The 20,896-nt window shown below is 45.7% G+C and overlaps 1 protein-coding gene across 1 annotated transcript in view; it reads left to right on the top strand.

Moving 5' to 3' along the window:
• The window catches only part of LOC132836369 (pyruvate carboxylase, mitochondrial-like), a 721,522-nt gene that overhangs the window by 6,134 nt on the left and 694,492 nt on the right, over positions 1–20,896 (top strand). Inside the window, exon 2 of the mRNA XM_060855868.1 lies at positions 13,069–13,180. The gene's annotated coding sequence lies outside the window, so the exon portion shown is untranslated. The remainder of the gene's footprint in view (positions 1–13,068; positions 13,181–20,896) is intronic.

The raw sequence follows: 20,896 nt of genomic DNA, 5'->3' as shown, positions 1-20,896 counted from the left end.
GTTTTTAGTCTGACATAAGACCTCTCATTCAACAGCACCATGATGTGGACCAGGTAGAAGGACAGGGGCACCAGATAGATGGGAATGCCAGTGCCTGCAGGTTCCCCTTTGAGGCATGCACCACTCTGGCTTGGAAATATATTGGCTGTTCCTTTACTGTGGCTGGGTTAAACTCCCAGAACTCTCTCCCTGAACTACACTGTGAGTGTACCTGCACCACAGGGAAGGCAGTGGTTCAAGGTTGGTAGCAAGACATCATCATCTTGAGGGGCAATTATGGATGGGTAATAAAGGCTGACCCAGCCAGCTACCCTTGATTGAACTAAAATAAAAATATCTTTTCAAAGGCCCTATTACTATCTGACCATGGCATCCCCACAGATAGTGTGTTCCTGATATAAAAACCTTTTCATTGATGGACAAAGAGGATCAATGTTGCCTAGGCAGGCATAGGAGAGTCAGAGGAGGCAATGATTTAGTGGAATTATCACTGGACTGTTTATCTGGAGACCCAGACAATGTTTTGGGGAACAATCGAAATCGAGAGGGCAAAGGTCCTCCGCAAACTATTAGGATTGAGGGCTGACAAGTCCCCCAGGGTATTAAAGGAAGTGGCAGCAGAGATAGTGGATCCATTGGTTACAGTATTCCACAATTCCCTGGACGCAGGAAAGATTCCAGTGGATTGGAAAACTGCTAATGTATTCAAAAAAGGAGGGAGGCAAAATGTGAGAAATTACAGGCCAGTTAGTTTAACATCTGATGTTGGGAAAGTGTTGGAATGAGTTGTCAATGAAGCAATATCAGGGCATTTGGAAAGTCAAAACACTGTCCAGCAGAGTCAGCAAGGTTTTTTTGAAGGGCAAAACATGTTTGACTTGTTTGCTGGAGTTCTTTGAAGATGTAACAAGCAAAGTGGAAAATGGGGATCCTGTAGATGTAATATATCTAGACTTCCGGAATGCATTTATAAGGTGCCACACAAAAGGTTAACTCACAAGGTTGGATCATTTGGGATTGGGATACTTTATCAGCTTGGATAGATGACTGCCTGCTGGACAGAAGATAAGTGAGTTTATGGTCAGGATAAATGTATTTTTTCTGGATAGCAAGAAGTAACTAGTGGGGTACCCTGGGGTTCGGTCCTTGGATCCCAGCTATTTACAATCTAATTAACGAGTTGGATATAGGGACAGAAGGCCAGATTTGCAGATGACACAAAAAATATATGGGATGGTAAATTGCAATGAGGAAATAAGAACCTTACAAAGGTTAGGAGAGTGTGCCAAAGTGTGGCAGATGGAGTTTAATGTGGATAAGTGTGAGGTCATACACTTTGGTCGAAAACATAGGAAGGGGACCTATTACCTAAATGGAGAGAGACTTTAGGATGCTCTGGTGCAGAGGGATCTGGGTGTCCTTGTTCATGAGTCACAGAAAACTAGCATGCAGGTACAGCAGATAATAAAGATAGTGAGTGGAACGTTAGCTTTTATAGCTAAAGGAATAGAATATAAAGATAAGGATGTAATGTTGCAACTATACAAGGCACTGGTGAGACCACACCTGGAGTACTGTGAGCCGTTTTGGTCCCCTTATTTGATGAAAGATTTGGTGCCATTGAGATTTGAGAAGGTTTGTAGCTCATGTTGAGGTTCTGGATGTACGTTAGCTCGCTGAGCTGGAAGGTTCGTTTTCAGATGTTCACTACCCCAAAGTGTGGTGGATGCTGGGACAGTGAGTAAATGTAAGGAGGAGTTAAACAGCTTTTTAATTGGATAATGGGTTGAAGGGTTATGGGGGTGAGGAGCATGTCAGCCATGATCAAATGGCAGGGCAGACTCGATGGGCTGAATGGCCTAATTCTGCTCCTATACCTTATGAGCTGAGTTCTGATCTCGCCCTGGCAGATGGTGGAATTTGAATTCAATAAAGAAAATCTGGAATTATGAGTTTAATGATAACCATTAAACCATTGTCAATTGTTGGAAGAACCCACCTGGTTCACCAATGTTCTTATAGGGAAGGAATCTGCCACCCTAACCTGGTCTGGCCTACATGTGACTCCAGACCCACAACGACGTGGTGACTCTTAACTGCCCTCTGGACAGCTAGGGATGGGATTAAATGCTTGCACAGTCAGTGACGCCCTCGTCCCATGAAAAATTTTCAAAAATCGAGAGTTATGGGTGGGAAAGTGGGCGCGAGGAATGTCAGATCAACCATGATCCTATTGAATGGTGGAACAGGCTGGAGGGGCCAAATGGCCTACTCTCGTTCCTTCTATTTATGGCCTTCCAGCTCTATATCCGGACTTGATGGCTTCTTGAAACCACCATTTTATCATCCCACCAGCTAGATTGAGTGCCTGGAACGTGGCTTGAGCTTTCTACCATCTTCGAGGTGAAAGTGGCTTCACTGGTGCCGAAATCTTTTGGGTTTTCTCATAGCAGGGATTTCATGTGGTATCACGAGTAAACTGACCCCTGATCTCCTATTCCTATTGATCACCAGGGCAGAACTGAGCAGCGTTCCCTGCTGCACCAGTGGGTTTTATTTTTAAAAAGAAAAGTTACAGTTCTCAGTTGTCTGTGAAGGTTTCAGAGCGATTTTAAAAAGTGCAAAAGCATCAAGAAGTGTGGGAAAAGAAGCTTTGCTTAATCTGATTGCAGTGAATTAGTTCAAGAGGGGCACCTTAAGTTCAATTTCTTGTTTGGATTTAACCTGCAGCTTTCAGATGAAGTTTCACTGCCTTCAGGTTGCTGAGGTCCCTGAGATTATGAGCCTGTGTGTCTACCCAGTAGTGTGAGCAAGCAGTAGTGTTGCAAGCTTGCTTACATTTTGTGATGATTTGGAGATGCCGGTGTTGGACTGGGGTGTACAATGTTAAAAATCACACAACACCAGGTTACAGTCCAACAGGTTTATTTGGAAGCACACTAGCTTTCGGAGCGACGCTCCTTCATCAGGTGGTTGTGGAGGGCTCGATCGTAACACAGAATTTATAGCAAACATTTGCAGTGTGATGTAACTGAAATTATACATTGAAAAAATTGATTGGCTGTTAAGCCTTTCATCTGTTAGAATACAGTGATAGTTTCACTTCTTTCATGTGTAAATCACAAAACTCTTTTTTTTAAAAAGTTGCGATAGGGTTTTGTGATTTACACATGAAAGAAGTGAAACTATCACTGTATTCTAACAGATGAAAGGCTTAACAGACAATCAATTTTTCAATGTATAATTTCAGTTACATCACACTGCAAATGTTTGCTATAAATTCTGTGTTACGATCGAGCCCTCCACAACCACCTGATGAAGGAGCGTCGCTCCGAAAGCTAGTGTGCTTCCAGTTAAACCTGTTGGACTGTAACCTGGTGTTGTGTGATTTTTAACTTTACATTTTGGGTACATTTAGGTTTTCTGATAAGATCCCTCTACCCCAGCATTTTCTATTTAAATGTTAATTAAAGATAGGGCCTTGGAGAACAGAGGGACGTAGGAGTACAGGTACATAATTCCTTGAAGTTTGCATCACGTTTCGATCGGGTGGTTAAAAAAGCGTTTGGCACGCTCATCTTCATTGCCCAGTCCTTTTGAGTTATAAAGAGAGGCTGGATTGTTATTCACTGGAGCATAGGAGATAGAGAGGTGACCGTATAGAAGTTTGTGAAATAATGAAGGATTAGACAGTGTTATTGGTAAGTGTCGTTTCCCCAGGATGGGGGATTTCAAGACTGAGGGCATATTTTTAGGGTGAGAGGAGAGACATGTTAAAAAGGCACGAGGGGCAAATTTTCTACAGTGTAGCTTGTGCGTGGACTGAACTCCCTGAGGATGTGGTGGATGTGGATTTTTGGAAGTTCTACCACCGTCAAAATTGGCCGTCCTCCAATTTAGAACTTTGACTTATGGATCTGGTCTATCCTTTTTCATCGCTATTTTGAAACTAATAGCTTTATGGTCCCTGGCCCCAGAGTGCTCTCCCACTGACACCTCAGTCACCTCCCCTGCCTTCTATCCCAACAGTAGGTCAAGTTTTGTTCCTTCTGTAAAGGAGATATACAAGACAGTTACAGGCAAGTCAGAAAAGGCTCACTCAACTGATAGCTGGGGTGCAGGGGTGAAGAATGGTTGAGGTCGATATCCTTTGGAGTATCAAAGAATGAGAGGGCCCCTTACGTTCTGCCTCACATTCTACATAGCTGTGGAGAAGGAGAGGATTAGGCAAAATGGGAGGACATTTAATTGGGGAAGACGAAACTATGATGCGATTAGACATGAGTTAGGAAGCATGGATTGGGAGCAATTGTTCCAGGGTAAAGGCACTATAGATATGTGGAGACTGTTTAAGGAACAGTTGTTGCAAGTGATGAATAAATATGTCCCTCTGAGACAGGCAAGAAGGGGTAAGATAAAGGAACCTTGGATGACGAGAGCGGTGGAGCTTCTCGTCAAAAGGAAAAAGGTAGCTGACATAAAGTGGAGGGAGCTAGGGTCAAGCTCAGCTCTACAGGATTACAGGCAGGCGAGGAAGGAGCTTAAAAATGGTCTGAGGAGAGCCAGGAGGGGGCATGAGAAAGGCTTGGCAGAACAGATTAGGGAGAACACAAAGGCATTTTACACTTATGTGAGGAATAAGAGGATGGTCAAAGAAAGAGTAGGGCCGATCAGGGATAGCATGGGGAATTTGTGTGTGGAGTCTGAGGAGGTAGGGGAAGCCCTAAATGAGTTTTTGCTTCTGTCTTTACGAAAGAAACAAACTTTGTAGTGAATGAAACCTTTGAAGAGCAGGGGTGCATGCTGAAATGGATAGAGATAGAGGAAGCTAATGTGCTGAAAGTTTTGTCAGACATTAAGATTGACGAGTAGCCAGGCCCGGACCAGATTTGTTCTCGGCTGCTTTGGGAAACAAGAAATGCAATTGCTTCGCCACTTGCGAAGATCTTTTCATCCTCGCTCTCCACTGGAGTCGTACCTGAGGACTGGAGAGAGGAAAATGTATTTCCTCTCTTCAAGAAAGGAAATAGGGAAATCTCCGGCAATTACAGACCAGTCAGTCTCACATCTGTCGTCTGCAAGGTGTTAGAAAGGATCCTGAGGGATAGGATTTATGACCATCTGGAAGACCATGGCTTGATTAAATGCAGCCAACACGGCTTTGTGAGGGGCAGGTCATGCCTCACAAACCTTATCGAGTTCTTTGAGGATGAGACTAGAAAAGTTGATGAGGGTCGAGCTGTGATGTGGTGTATATGGACTTCTGCAAGGCATTTGATAAGGTTCCCCATGGTAGGCTCATTCAGAAGGTCAGGAGGAATGGGATTCAGGGGAACTTAGCTGTCTGGATACAGAATTGGCTGGCCAACAGAAGACAGCAAGTGGTAGTAGAAGGAAAATATTCTGCCTGGAAGTCTGTGGTGAGTGGTGTTCCACAGGGCTCTGTCCTTGGGCCTGTACTGTTTGTAATTCTTAATAATGACTTGAATGAGGGGATTGAAGGATGGGTCAGCAAGTTTGCAGACGACACAAAGGTAGGAGGTGTCGTTGACAGTATAGAGGGCTGTTGTAGGCTGCAGCGGGACATTGACAGGATGCAGAGATGGGCTGAGAGGTGGCAGATGGAGTTCAACTTGGATAAATGCAAGGTGATGCATTTTGGAAGGTCGAATTTGAAAGCTGAGTACAGGATCAAGGATCGGATTCTTGGCAGTGTGGAGGAATAGAGGGATCTTGGGGTCTAGGTACATAGATCCCTTAAAATGGCCACCCAAGTGGACAGGGTTGTTAAGAAAGCAGATGATGTTTTGGCTTCCATTATTGAGTTTAAGAGTCGTGAGATCTTGTTGCAGCTCTATAAAACTTTGGTTAGACCGCACTTGGAATACTGCGTCCAGTTCTGGTCGCCGTATTATAAGAAAGATGTGGATGCTTTGGAGAGGGTTCAGAGGAGGTTTACCAGGATGCTGCCTGGACTGGAGGGCTTATCTTATGAGGAGAGGTTGACTGAGCTTGGACTTTTTCATTTGGAAAAAAGGAGGAAAAGAGGGGACCTAATTGAGATAATGAGAGGCACAGATAGAGTCGAAAGCCAGAGACTATTTCCCAGGGCAGAAATGACTAACACGAGGGGTCATAGTTTTAAGCTGGTTGGAGGAAAGTATAGAGGGGATGTCAGAGGCGGGTTCTTTACACAGAGAGTTGTGAGAGCATGGAATGCGTTGCCAGCAGCAGTTGTGGAGGCAGGGTCATTGGGGACATTTAAGAGACTCCTGGACATGCATATGGTCACAGAGATTTGAGGGTGCATACATGAGGATCAGTGGTCGGCACAACATCGTGGGCTGAAGGGCCTGTTCTGTGCTGTACTGTTCTATGTTCTTACATAGAATATATCACACACCCTGCTTAAGATGCTGATGAGAATTTTTTTTTTCTGAGAGAACTTTCCCCTCCCCAGGGACTGGGGTAACGGGTGGTGCAAGGTTGTAAGGTAGATGGATCCTGGACTAACCAAGGGGTAAAATGGTGTTGGGAGTTGGTGAGAAGGTGGAGTTGAGGCCACTGTCGGATCAGCCATGATCTGATCGATGGAGGAGTAGGCTGGAGTGGATGAACGGCCAGCTGTCTGCTTTAATCAGTGTGTTCCAACGTCCCTGAAACTTGGTGACCCGGTCTGAAGATCATATGGGTTTCTGGGAAATAACAGCGCACTATGTTTGGAAAAGCTGTGCATATTGCTTTGGGCTTGATACCCAAGTACGGCAAGTACGTTTTGAAGTCCACCAATTTGGAAATTCGTGGTCGGTGGAGACTGACATAAAACGTGGATCCAGACAACAGTGATGAAATCTTGCTGTGCCATTCCCTTGTATAGGGTAGCACAGACTCGCCCAGCAGTGATTGGAATCCTGCTGTGCTCTCGTTCTCGGGCTGCTCATCCTCTCAGGATTCGTCAGGTGTATTTTGAAGCTCAGCACTGAGCTGCTCGTGGCTTGGGATGGGGGAGAAGTTTGTGAGGGTGGTTTCTGTCCTCATGGCCGTACAATCCTGGGCTGTAGATAAACACGCTGCTAATGGCAGACACTGTTCAATCTTCAATCCCCAGGGAGCAGCTGAGAGAACAGTACTCCAGTGTAATTTAAGCAGTTAAAATCTGTGTAATGTGAATTGGTAAGCAAAGCATACTGTACTTTGCAGTAGTGTCCAGTTACAATAATTGGGGCGAGACGGCGAGCGTCATTTTTTGCTATTCTTACCTCACTTGTTACTTTGGGTCTCCATTTGCTTGGATTGGTCAGGAGTCCTTCTCAGCGCAGCGACTGCTACAAGGGATAAAGGATTCCCTGGTCACTGTTAGAAAAAGAGCAGAGGTGCTTTCCCAGTGTCCTCGGCCAATATCCTTCAACCAACAACGCTAACTCAGATGATCTAGTCTACAAGTAATCATTTGGTAGTATGTGACTTAGAAAAGAGATGCAACGTCAAAGCTTTTTATCTTGCGCCCTTGCATCCCAAGCATCAGGTTATATTGGGGAGACGGACCGCTTACTTGCAGAACGCTTCAGAGAACACCTCTGGGACGCCCGGACCAACCAACCCAACCACCCCGTGGCTCAACACTTTAACTCTCCCTCCCACTCCACCGAGGACATGCAGGTCCTTGGACTCCTCCACCAGCAGAACATAACAACACGACAGCTGGAGGAGGAGCGCCTCATCTTCCGCCTGGGAACCCTCCAACCACAAGGAATGAACTCAGATTTCTCCAGTTTCCTCATTTCCCCTCCCCCACCTTGTCTCAGTCGGTTCCCTCAACTCAGCACCGCCCTCCTAACCTGCAATCCTCTTCCTGACCTCTCCGCCCCCACCCCACTCCGGCCTATCACCCTCACCTTGACCTCCTTCCACCTATCACATCTCCATCGCCCCTCCCCCAAGTCCCTCCTCCCTACCTTTTATCTTAGCCTGCCTGGCACACTCTCCTCATTCCTGATGAAGGGCTTATGCCCGAAACGTCGAATTTCCTGTTCCTTGGATGCTGCCTAACCTGCTGTGCTTTAACCAGCAACACATTTTCAGTTGGGATGGAAGAAACCAAACTTGGAAAGGGAGCAACAGTTTACACAGCAGGAGAGGAAGGTGCTGCTTGGTTTGCTGTGGAGATGATGCAGGAACTGTTAACTGTCAATCTAATTACCTGAGCAAAGACAGAACAAGCTGGTAGTCTCTGATTGGTCAGGATGTTGCCATGGAGAAATGCAGCAGGAATTGCTATTCCCTTAAGCCCTACCTGGCAGAGAAGTGTAGCATGTACAAGATCCTCTTGCCCAAGCAGAGCAAGGTCCTGTGTCTGAACGTGCACATGAATTACACTGTGAACCTGACTGATAATCGTAAATGTTTCAGCTCTGATCTCCAGCATTTGCAGACCTCACTTTTTCCTCCTTGATAATTGTAAATGATCTGGATGTCTCCTCGTTGCTGTTTGTGGGAGCTGACTGTGTTTCTGGGCTTCCTACATTACATTGGCCATGGCCGGCATCAGCTGGAAAAGACTCTGGCACTTCCCAAGGCAGTGAAAGGTGCTCTGGAAATGTTAGATCTTGCTTTGGTTGGCACACTGGTCAGCACTACTACTTCAGTGCCAGGGGCCCTGTGTTTGATTCCAGGGACTATGCGTGGAGTTTGCACATTTTCCCTGTCTGTGTGGGTTCCTTCCAGGTGCTCCAATTTCTTCCTGTAGTCCAGAGATGTGCAGGTTGGGTGGACTAGCCATACTGAATTGCTCATCGTGCCCATGGATAGCGTCAGAGTCACAGAGACATATAGCATGGAAACAGACCCTTCAGTCCAACTCGTCCATGCCAACTAGATATCCTAACCCCATCTAGTCCCATTTGTCAGCAACCGGCCCATATCCCTCCAAACCCTTCCTATTCATATGCCCGTCCAGATGCCTCTTAAATGTTGCTGTTGTACCAGCCTCCACCACATCCTCTGGCAGCTCATTCCATACATGTACCACCCTCTGTGTGAAAATGTTGCCACTTAGGTCTCTTTTAAATCTTTCCCCTCTCACCCTAAACCTATGCTCCCTGGTTTTGGACTTCCCCCATCCCAGAGAAAAGACTTGTCTGTTTATTCTATCCATGCCCCTTATGATTTTATATATGCAGGTTAGGTAGATTAGTGATAGTAAATGTGGGGTTACAGGGGTAGGGTTGGGGGTGTGTGTGGGATGCTGTTTGGAAGGTTGGTACAAATTTGAAGGGCAAATGGCGTCTTTTTGCACTGTAGGGATTCTGTGATTCTTTTACATATTGTTTTAAGCTGCCTAATATCATGTGAGAGAGGATAGTGCATTTTGTGTTTGCTACCAACTTGTCCACCCCAGAGTGTAACTGCTGCTGGTCAGTTCACTTCAGGTTCAGCTTTGTTGAGGAACGAGTGTCATTGTTCAGTTTGTAATCCCATAGTCCCGTGATGAAACTTGGCATTCAGTATAAAGCAGTCTCTTTGTAACATGACTTGGAGCAATGTGATCCTGCCTTTATGCTCAAAACTCCTTTTTCCAAAAAAAACATCATTTGTACTGCTTCATGGAGAGAGCCACTCGATTGAATGAGAGCTGTTTGTGTCGGGAAAATGAGAGGTGTGGAGATGGTGGTGTGTGGAGGATTCTTGTGATAATTAGCCGTGGCAAAATTCCAAATGCCTTCATGGAATTTTCCTGGGGTGTTTTTAATAAAATTGCAATGCTTGAGACTTTTACTGAAATCTTGGCACTGACAGAAGTATGTGACTACACAAGATGTGTATATTGCGCAGTCGGCCAAAATGCTTTTTCTGTAATATATGCATTAAATGGAGGTGCTTTCTCGACTTTGAATGACCAGTTCTTCAAAATAAGAATCCAAAAGCCAGCCTTGACTTGAATAGATTTATTTTCAGTGTGAAACAGTTTAGGTATGTAACTCCTAACTCCACCTTACTCTTCTATTTGTGTTTCCACATGTGCTCAAGTCACCTTCCAACCCCATGTCCTCTACCTGAATGTACTTAACATTCAGTTGGTATCAATATCAGCCGAAGTCTGATCCAGTGTTACACAGTTGCCCTTCCTCGGGAAACCTAAGACGACCCCTGCCTCCTTGAAGCCGTCACCCCTTTGTTAAGATGCAGGGGTCGAACCCCTCTGCTAATTACAACTAAGACACCCAGAAAATTTTACACACTTGTTAAAAATGTGAGCGAGTGAAAGAAAACCCTCGAATTCCACTGCTTCACGAAAAAAACAAACAATTTATTTTCTTAATTCTAGTGGTGAGCACTAAACAAACCTGAGCTCCCTTTTCTCTTAACTAACTCTGACCCCAAGTCTATAAAAATGCTGCTCCAATAACACAGTTATTAAACATTAAATCAGCTTAAAGTCAATACAGTTTCTTGTGCTGTCCTCCTTCCATCTTTCCAATTCTGCTGTCTTCCCCCAGGTCATCATCTTAGTTTTTACTGCGAGTGTCTTTGTATACAGTACCTTTAATAGATGCTGCCTCAGAAGTTTCTTATGAGCACAAGATGTTTATTTCTCTAAATGGCTCTCGTGTTTGATGGGCTCTGACTAATTTTCAAACTGCCCTTCCTTTTCATTTAGATTTAGATTTAGATTAGATTACAGTGTGGAAACAGGCCCTTCGGCCCAACAAGTCCACACCGACCCGCCGAAGCGTAACCCACCCATACACCTACATTTACCCCTTACCTAAAGTAGTGCCCCTTACCTAACACTACGGACAATTTAGCATGGCCAATTCACCTGACCTGCACATCTTTGGACTGTGGGAGGAAACCGGAGCACCCGGAGGAAACCCACGCAGACACGGGGAGGACGTGCAAACTCCACACAGTCAGTCGCCTGAGGCGGGAATTGAACCTGGGTCTCTGGCGCTGTGAGGCAGCAGTGCTAACCACTGTGCCACCGTGCCGCCCAAGATCATGTCCCCAAGATCTGTACCTTTTCATTGGTCCGAGGTTATCGGGACAATAAAGTCCAAATTCAATTGGCTTTTGCTATCCTGGGCATAATTTAAATTAATTGGTTAAATTCCAAGCCTTAACATCAGAACGCAACCCCAACCTGATTGTTACATATCTCTGCAGCTGTCAGCTAGTCACAGACACACGTGCTGGCCCGATCTCTCAGCCCAGGAAAGGCACCTCTCCCTGAAAGTGACCATAGACTGTTTCGAATTTGAAACAACCCCTTCGACCCCACATTTCTCCCTGGTTATTGATTTGTTTCAGCTCCTAACTCTACATCGACTTTCCCCGAGCTCACGTGCTTGAATCCTTTGCTATCAGATATCTGCCCCTTGTCACATTACTGTAACAGCCCTCATTAAAGTCACAAACGATGTCCTGGAATACTCTCCCTTCTCTTGTTCTGCTTGACAATCTGCAGCCTCTGATGTGGTTGACCACACCATCCCCCTCCAGCACCTCTTTCCCCCCCCCCCCTTGCATTGATTCAAAATTGATAAAACCTTAACCAGAAAATCATTTGCATTGGCTTCACTTCCTCTTTCCTCGCTGATATCATTTTATCCAAGTGATTTATTACTTACTTTTTTAAACCAAGAAACCTCTGAGTTAAAAACCCTACATCCTAGCCTTCTGCTTTCCAAATGCACCACTATCTTGCATCTTTTCCCGTGCTCTTTTGTTTTTATACTCTATCAAAGTAATTGTGAAGGTAGTTGTAAAGTAACATCTGTCTGCCATTTCAGCACAGAAATCCATACAGTTGGTCAGACACAAACCTTGTCAACCAGTCTTGATTAACTCCAGATTTCTCCCATGTTCCATCCTGCAGCATAAACGCATGAGGTGGCATCCTTTTAACATTCCTTCCTGGGATGCAGCTGTCATTGGCTGGACCAACCTAAATTGCTCATCCCTAACTGCCCTCGATTAATGAGTTGGATTGCGGATCACTGCAGCAAAAGAGGTAGACTGCCTAAGTACGGAATGGCAGGACAGAAAAAGCCCTACCCAATCAGTCTTCACCGACCTGTCCACACTTGCTTGCACTACTTTTTGCCGCTTGTGAGGTTTCCTATCTCTGCTACTCTCCCAGGCATTGCTTCAGGTTCCTAACATCCTCTGGGTGAAAATTGTTTTCTAAATTCCCTCTAAACCTCCTGCTGTTCACCGTAATGTTATGCCCCCTTGTTATTGACCTGTCAAATAAGGGGAGTAGCTGCTTCCTGTTCACCCTATCTATGCCCCTCATAATCTTGTACACATGAATCAGATCCGCCCCCCCACCCCACTCTTACAAGGGAACAACCTGTCATAGTTAAAGTACTTTCAGCCAGGCACATCCTGGTGGATCTCCTCTATGCCCCCCCCATTGTAATCATATCCTTCCTACAGTGAGGTGACTAGGACAGCACTCTAGCTGTGCCCTAACTCGAGTTCTGCACAGCACCAACAAATGCTCCCCCACCTGCTCTTATAATCTGTTCTTGGTGCACCCCTTCGACACAAGCTACACAGAGTATTTGTTCCCACATCGGTGTGACAGCTGTCTTCCTTCCCTGGGTGATGTGTGTTTTTTTCCCACCTCCCATTTATCAAGGCTGCCATCTCTGCGGATCATGTCCCCCAGGCCATTTAAAGGTTGATGGGACAGGGACCCTTGTCCCACCTCACCCAAAGCATTCTTGTTGTTCTTCTAATTTGGTGAAGCATCCCAAGGTGTTTGTTTTTGTTGGGATTTGTGGGGGGAGCATTAGGAGTAGTGACCAAAATCTCAGTTAATGATAGGAGTGTCCTTGAGGAGGAGGGAGAGGGGGGGGGTGAAGAGTGTTAGAAAGGGAATTCCAATTTTAGGCCCCAGGGAATCATACCATGATGCCCCATGGCTGTGCGAGCAACACTGGGTGAGACAAAATCAAGGTCTGGAGGAGCTCAGGGATCTCACCTGAGGCTCCAGAGACTCTGGATCTGCTCAGTTTTCTGACAGCTAACCTGTTGTTTCTCTTGCTTTGTTCCTTTTCCCAGTTTGAAGAGGAGAGTGTTACTGGACATACCTGTTCCTCAGGTGGTGCTTCTCTGTGGCTGGTTGGAAACTTTTAAGGACAAACGTATCTGAAAACTTGGATCTGTGGAGAAGGTGAGCATGGTCTCCATTAATGGTTTCTGAGTCACAGATGCAGGTTTAATTGATATGCGGGTTACAATGGAGCAAGGAAAACATGGATCCATCTGCATATAATGGTTTTATAAGCACAAAATGGAAGCATTCTAAGCATTTTGCTTCTGCTGCTGCTTTGTAATAGCTGTCTAATTTAGTCCTGCACCCCAGCTTTCTCCCTGAAACATCCTTCAAATATAGTTGCTCTCTTGAAAGTTCCTCTGGAGTTGGTGTCCAGAGGGAAGAAAACTGGTTCTACTCATTTCACCCCTAGTTCTTTGGCCAGTTGCTCAAAATCCATAACTGACTACTTAATGACCTGACTAGAGGCAACAGTTGCTTCTCCTTGATTGGTTAAAGCTCTTCATAATTTTGAACACTTCTTTGGTCTCCTGCCAACCTCTAAGATAAGATTCTGATTGTCTGCTAATATCCCATAGTTCCTCATCCCTGGTAAATTTTATGTGCTGCCAGGCCAGCTCATTGATGTCATAGAGTCATGGAGATGTACAGAATGGAAATAGACCCTTCGGTCCAACTCGTCCATGTCGACCAGATATCCCAACCATTTGCTGGTATTTGGCCCATGTCCCTCCAAAACCTTCCTATTCGTATACCCATCCAGACACCTTTTAAATGCTGTTATTGTACCAAATTCCACCACTTCCTCTGTCAGTTCATTCCATACACGTACTACCCTCTGTGTGAAAAAGTTGCCCCCTAGGTCCCTTTTATATCTTTCCCCTCTCACTCTAAACCCATGCCCTCTAGTTCTGGACTCCCGCACCCCAGGGAAAAGACTTTGTCTATTTCTCCTATCCAGGTCCCTCATGATTTTATAAACCTCTATAAGGTCACCCCTCAGTTTCCGACTCTCCAGGAAAACAGCTCCAGCCTGTTCAGCCTCTCCCTATAGCTCAAACCCCCCAACCCTGGCAACATCCTTGTAAATCTTTTCTGAACCCTTTCAAGTTTCACAACATCCTTTCAATAGGAGGGAGACCAGAATTGCACACAATATTCCAAAAGTGTCCTCACCAATGTCCTGTACAGCTGCAACATGACCTCCCAACTCCTGTACTCAATACTCTAACCAATAAAGGAAAGCATGCCAAACACTTTCTTCACTATCCTATCTACCTGCGACGCCACTTTCAAGGAGCTATGAACCTGCACTCCAAGGTCTCTTTGTCCTCTCCCCAGGACCTTACCATTAAGTGTATAAGTCCTGTTCTGATTTACTTTTCCAAAATGCAACACCTCACATTTATCTGAATTAAATTCCATCTGCCACTCCTCAGCCCATTGGCCCACCTGGTCAAGATCCCGTAGTAATCTGAGGTAAACTTCTTCGTTGTCCACTACACCTCCAATTTTGGTGTCATCAGCAAACTTACTAACATTCTTCCTAAGTTCACAGCCAAATCATTTATATAAATTACGAAAAGTAGAGGGCCCAGCACTGATCCTTGTGGCACTCCACTGGTCACAGGCCTTAGTTTGAAAGGCAACTCTCCACCACCACTCTCTGTCTTCTACCTTTGAGCCAGTTCTTTATCCAGATGGCTAGTTAGAACATAGAACATTACAGTACAGAACAGGCCCTTCGGCCCACGATGTTGTGCCAAACATTTGTCCTAGCTTAAGCACCTATCCATGTACCTATCCAATTGCCGCTTAAAGGTCACCAATGAATCTGACTCTGCCATTCCCACAGGCAGTGCATTCCATGCCCCCACCACTCTGGGTAAAGAACCTACCCCTGACATCCCCCTATACCTTCCACTCTTCACCTTAAATTTTTGTCCCCTTGTAACACTCTGTTGTACCCGGGGAAAAAGTCTCTGACTGTCTACTCTATCTATTCCCCTGATCATCTTATAAACCTCTATCAAGTCACCCCTCATCCTTCGCCGTTCCAATGAGAAAAGGCCTAGCATCTCAACCTATTCTCGTACGATCTATTCATGGGGAACCTTATCAAATGCCTTAGTAAAATCCATATACGCTACATCCACTGCTCTACCCTCATCCACATGCTTGGTCACCTCCTCAAAAAATTTCACTAAGACTTGTAAGGCAAGACCCACCCCTCACAAATCCGTGCTGGCTGTCCCTAATCAAGCAGTTTCTTTCCAGTTCTCCCTGTGTTCCATGAGATCTAACCTTGCTAACCAGTCTCCCATGAGAAACCTTGTTGAACGTCTTACTGAAGTCCATCTAATTGAAGAAAACCTTCACAGACTCAGAGCTTTGCAACTTGATAGCAGTGAAGGCAGGACCATTGAATTTTCTGGGGGTAGGGGATAGATGAATTCTTCATTTAACACTCTCATTGCTCATTAGCCGAGGCCCCTGGATTATTACCCTGTCAAAGGTCATTGGCGAAAGGCAAGTGGAAAAGTAGATTTGACGCTCCTATCAGATTAGCCATGGTCTTACTGCATGATGGAATGGGCAGCATGATGGCTTTGGGTAAGCATTGCTGCCTCCCAGCACCAGGGACTGTTTATGTCCAGTTTGCATGTTCTCCTCCCCCCCCCCCCCCCCCCCCCCCCCAACCACCTACCCAGCGTCTGCACGGATTTCTGCTGAGTGCTCTGGTTTCCTTCCATGGACCAAAGGTGTGCAGGTTAGGGTGGATTGGCCGTGCTAAATTGTCCCATAGTGTCCAGGGATGTGCAGGTTAGGGTGGATCGGCCGTGCTAAATTGTCCCATAGTGCCCAGGGATGTGCAGGTTAGGGTGGATTGGCCGTGCTAAATTGTCCCATAGTGTCCAGGGATGTGCAGGTCAGGGTGGATTGGTCGTGCTAAGTTGCCCCGTAGTGTCCAGGGCTGTGCAGACGAGGTGGGTTAATGCAAAGTTACGAGGACAGGGTGCTGTGCTCTTCGAAGGGTCAGTGCAGACTCGATGGGCCAAATAGCCTTGTTCCACGCTGCAGGGATTCTATGATGCTGTGTTTATGGGACCAATCCACCTATTCTGGCACCTCATGTGTATGTTTGCATGTAGAAATATTTCAGGGGAAGGAACTTGCAGGCTTTTACTGCCCTTTCTGTGAAGTAATGAATGCTCGAGTCACTAGTTTCCTTTAGTTTTATCACTGCTCTGCACCTTTGATGACTCAGTATTGGTTATCTAGGGGAAAAACAGCACATTTTATTGGGGCTTGTTAAGCTGTTTGTTTCTGTGATCACTTCATTAGAAATGATTCTGACTTTGAAATCAGGGCGACCCAATAGATTTTTAGGGCTAGATACACAACAACCTTTTACTCTCGGTCTCTAATCTGTGTAGAAACACCTTTAGCGCAATGCAGATAAATGTACTGTAAATGTGTGTATTTGCTTATCGACAATCTCCCACTGTTCTATTACCAAACACCTCCTGTTCTCGCAACTTTTGCAGTCTGATTTTCACTTTACCATTTGATCAACAAATGCACAGAACAAGCTCGCAGACCTCCTGTACAATAAACATACAGAGGCCCAGGGATTAGTTCGGGAATGCCAGAGCGGTTATGAATTTGACCAGGAGCCAGAAAGCAAAGGGGTAATGGTTCCTTTACAGGTTAGATTGGATGACAATCCTGGGGTGTTTCCCCACTGCTGTGCAGTTGGACTGCTGCCCTTTCTAACATATATTAATGACCTAGACGTGGCTACCATTCTCCCTTTAGGGGCCACGTTCTGAAATGGCGTTTGCGGCCACTGACTACTGCATTGGTTCTTGGCTTTGCTCGGCTAAGAACCTACAGTGGTTCACTGTTGTCTCCTGCAGTTGGTTGACCAGGAATCCCTCCTGCTCTTGACCGCGTGTGTTGGAAGGATTTCCAAGTTAACGCTCAACTGGGGAAGGTGGTGGTGGTGGTAGTTTAGTGGTGATGCCACTGGACTAGAATCTTCTCAAAATCTTGTCAAAATCTTGAGAAAAATCTTCTCAAAACTCGCTATGCCACTGGACTAGAATCCAAAGTTAATGTTCTGGGGACCTGGGTCCACATCCCAGCATGGCACAGGGTGAAACTTGAATTCAGTAAAAGTCTGAATTAAAGAGACGAGCCCAATGTTGATTATTGTACAATAAGTAAAATGTCTGGTAATGTCATTTCTGGAAGGAAATGTACCCTCCTTACCTGTTTGAGTTCCACGTGACTCCACAAAGTCTGAACTGACCTCAGGGGAATTAGCAATGGGTAATAAATGTTGACTGTGTCAGCAACCATCCATGTGTCGTGAATGAATAACAAAGCAGAATCACCGCCGTTTAAAATGGCTGAGCTAACCACTTTCAAGTCCAGTTCATGGTGGGCAATATGCCTATATTTCACGAGTGAATAATTTTTAAAGATCCTGATGTTATTTTGCTGTCGGCCTTCAATTTATTGTAAACCATTTGAAGTATTTTTGGTTTGATGAATGAGGTGACAGCATAGAGGAGGCCTCAGGGATGTTGTGATGCCTCAGTGGTTAGCGGCCTCGCAGTGCCCAGGGTCGATTCCAGCCTCTGGCGACTGTCTAGTGTCAAGTTTACATGTTCTCCCTGTGTCTGTATGGGTTTCCTCACAGGTGCACTGGTTTCCTTCTACAATCAAAGATGTTGGTTGGATTGGCCATGCTAAATTGCCCTGTAGTGTGCGGTGATGTGCACACTAGATGGGTTAACTGTGGGAAATGGGGAGATGCGATGGGGGTGGGGGTGGTTTGGGTGGTGCTGCAGGGTCTGGGTGGAATGCTGTTTGTGCAACTTGATGGGCCAGACAGCCTGTTTCTGCGCTTTAGGGATTCTATGATGGCAGGGCAAACCATGCTTTTGATTGGATTGTTTGAGCTGAGAAGGGTTAAGGGTCACAGAAGGAGCTTGTTGCATTGCCCTCCAGGGTGAGACTGAAATCATTGGCAGCTTTAGTCAAGGGGAGAGTTATATTAAACATGTTTGACCTGGCAATGAATTAGCTGAGATGCAACAAGCAGCCAATTGTGGTGGTACTTGAGAACTGAAACCGATGTTGTTCCAATGGAAATAAAACCCGCAGCCTGTGATTCTGAACTGGTCTGAGATTGGATACCTAACTGAGGCTGAGCTGTGGGTAGATTGCTGGCAGAATGGCTGAAGAAGATCTCAGAGAGCAAACCCCATGCTCATTGCAGCATTTTCTGGTCAGACCAGTCTTGCCGTCTCTCCCCGTAGCCAGATGGACGATGATGGCTTGATTCCAAAGTTCTTGTTGCATTCGAAACTGAAATCAGAGTAACGTGTGATCAAACTCTGGTAATGCAAGAAATGCCTTCATAAGGGCTGTCTGTATGTCACGTTGCCTTTACTTCCTACAGTACACAGTCGGCTCGGTAGGTAGCACTGTTGTTCCGAATCACAGCGTCTGGGGTTCAAATCCCACTCCAGGGTTGGAGTGCATACTAACCAAGGCTAGCGCTCGGGTGTATGCCAAAGATTGCGTGGCATGAATTTCAAGGTTGGCACAGGAGCTCTCCCTGGGATCCTGTCCAATATCAATCCCTCAAATCAACAACATAAAGTCCTGGAATACCCGGTCGTCTTACTCTCATTATTAACCACATTTGTGACTGTCAAATGGAGGTGGGGAACGGATGTTTGATTGTGATTTTCAGAAGCAGGATTGAATATAACAGCAAAAAGGTTACGGTTCACTGACATGGTCATTGGTGAGGGTTCATTTGGAGGAATATACACTGTGTTGGTCATCTTGCATATGGAGGGATGTAAATGCTTGGAAGATGCTCAGAGGAGGTTTATTAGACAAACACCTGAATATAGGGGTGGTGGCTTATAAGGAGAGGTTAGACAGGCTACACTTGTATTAGGTAGAGCTCTGAAGACTAAGAGGAGAAAGTGAGGTCTGCAGATGCTGGAGATCAGAGCTGAAAATGTGTTGCTGGAAAAGCGCAGCAGGTCAGGCAGCATCCAAGGAACAGGAGATTCGACATTTCGGGCATAAGCCCTTTTTCAGGCTTATGCCCGAAACGTCGAATCTCCTGTTCCTTGGATGCTGCCTGACCTGCTGCGCTTTTCCAGCAACACATTTTCAGCTCTGAAGACTAAGAGGCAACTTTATTGTAACATATCAGATCCTAGACAAGCTGGAATCTCTTCTGGGAGATTCGAGAACTCTGCGTGATCGTTTCAAGCTCAAGGGTCACCCATTTAAAACACAGATAAGACCTTGAGACACAGGGGTGGAAGTAAGGCCATTTGGCCCATTGAGTCCATTCTGCCATTCAATCATGGCTGATGGGCATTTCAACGCCACTTACCCGCACTCTCCCCATAGCCTGTAATTCCTTGCGAGATCAAGAATTTATCAATCTCTGCCTTGAAGACATTCAACGTCACGGCTTCCACTGCGCTCCGTAGGATAAGATGGAAACTTTTTCTTGTAGACCGTTGTCATTCTTTGAAACTGTCTTGCTCGAAAGGTGTTGGAAGTAGAGTCTTTGAATGTTTTCTTGATGAGCAAGGGGATGAAAGATGATCAGGGATAGGTGAGAATGTGAAATAATCAGATCACCCATAGGCAGGCCTGAGAGGCTGAGGGAAGTTCTTCTCCTCCCTCATCCATACTACATTGAAACAGGCCCTTTGGCCCAACTTGTCCTTGCCACCCAGTTTTCACAATGAACCGAGTCCCTTTTGCCTGTGTTTGGTCCATATCCCTCCATGTCTATCCCATCCTGTCCAAATGCTTCTTAAATGACAAAGTTATACTTGCTTCCACCACCACCTCTGGCAGCCCGTCCCAGACCCTCACCACACCCTCTGTTTGGAGAACATTGCCCTCTCCCCTTGAACATATGCCCTCTAGCTTTAGACTCTCGCCATATTGGCAAGCTGTTGGCTATCTACACTGTCTGTGCCTCATATGATTTTATTCACCTTTAAATGGTCACCCCTCAGCCTCCTACACTCCAGGGGGAAAGAAGTTCCAGCTCATCCAGCCTCTCCTGAAAACTCAAACCTAGTCCAGGTAACATCCTAGAAAGTGTTTTTCTGCATTCTTTCGAGTTTGCTACTATACTTTCTACAGTCGAGTAACCAGAATTGTAGACAGTACTCCAAATGCTGGTCATATCAACATCTTGTACAGCTGCAGCAAGATGGCCCAACTCCTAGACTCCATGCTCTGACTGATGAAAGCAGGCATGCTGAAAGCTGCCTTCACCAGCTGGTCTCTCTGTGACTCTGCTTTCAAAAAGTAGCTTTGTATATAAAGGAATTGGCAGTGTTTGTAGCAGTGTCTACACATGGTGCTTTACCCCATTAACACCATCAGGAGCATGAAAAGAGCTTGTATTTAGACTGCCCTTAGAAGGGCTTCCGCAGTGAGTCACTTTGAGGTACGGTGACAGGTTACACAGGCACTCTATATTGGGATCGCGTTGGAAAGGGAGTCTGCTGAGTGAACTGAACTAGTTTACTTGGTCCAAAGTGAAACCTGAGGTTCATGCCAATGGTACTTGTCCCTTACTCTGCTGTTCATTCACCCTGGTAGGCCACCACTGATACCTGGGGAAAGCACCATGCAGCTCCCCATTTGGGATGGTGCCTTTTATGACCTGCCAGAGCATTTTAAAGGAAGTGTGCCAACCAAATTGCAGACAGCTAGCTTCCAGGTACATCGATATGGTGCTGGCCAACTTCTCTGAACTCCTGTGTC

The sequence above is a fragment of the Hemiscyllium ocellatum genome, chromosome 46 (assembly GCF_020745735.1).
Source record: "Hemiscyllium ocellatum isolate sHemOce1 chromosome 46, sHemOce1.pat.X.cur, whole genome shotgun sequence".
In the NCBI taxonomy this organism is placed as follows: Eukaryota; Metazoa; Chordata; class Chondrichthyes; order Orectolobiformes; family Hemiscylliidae; genus Hemiscyllium; species Hemiscyllium ocellatum.
Note: the sequence above shows the minus strand (reverse complement) of the source record. Positions and strands in the feature narration are given on the sequence as shown.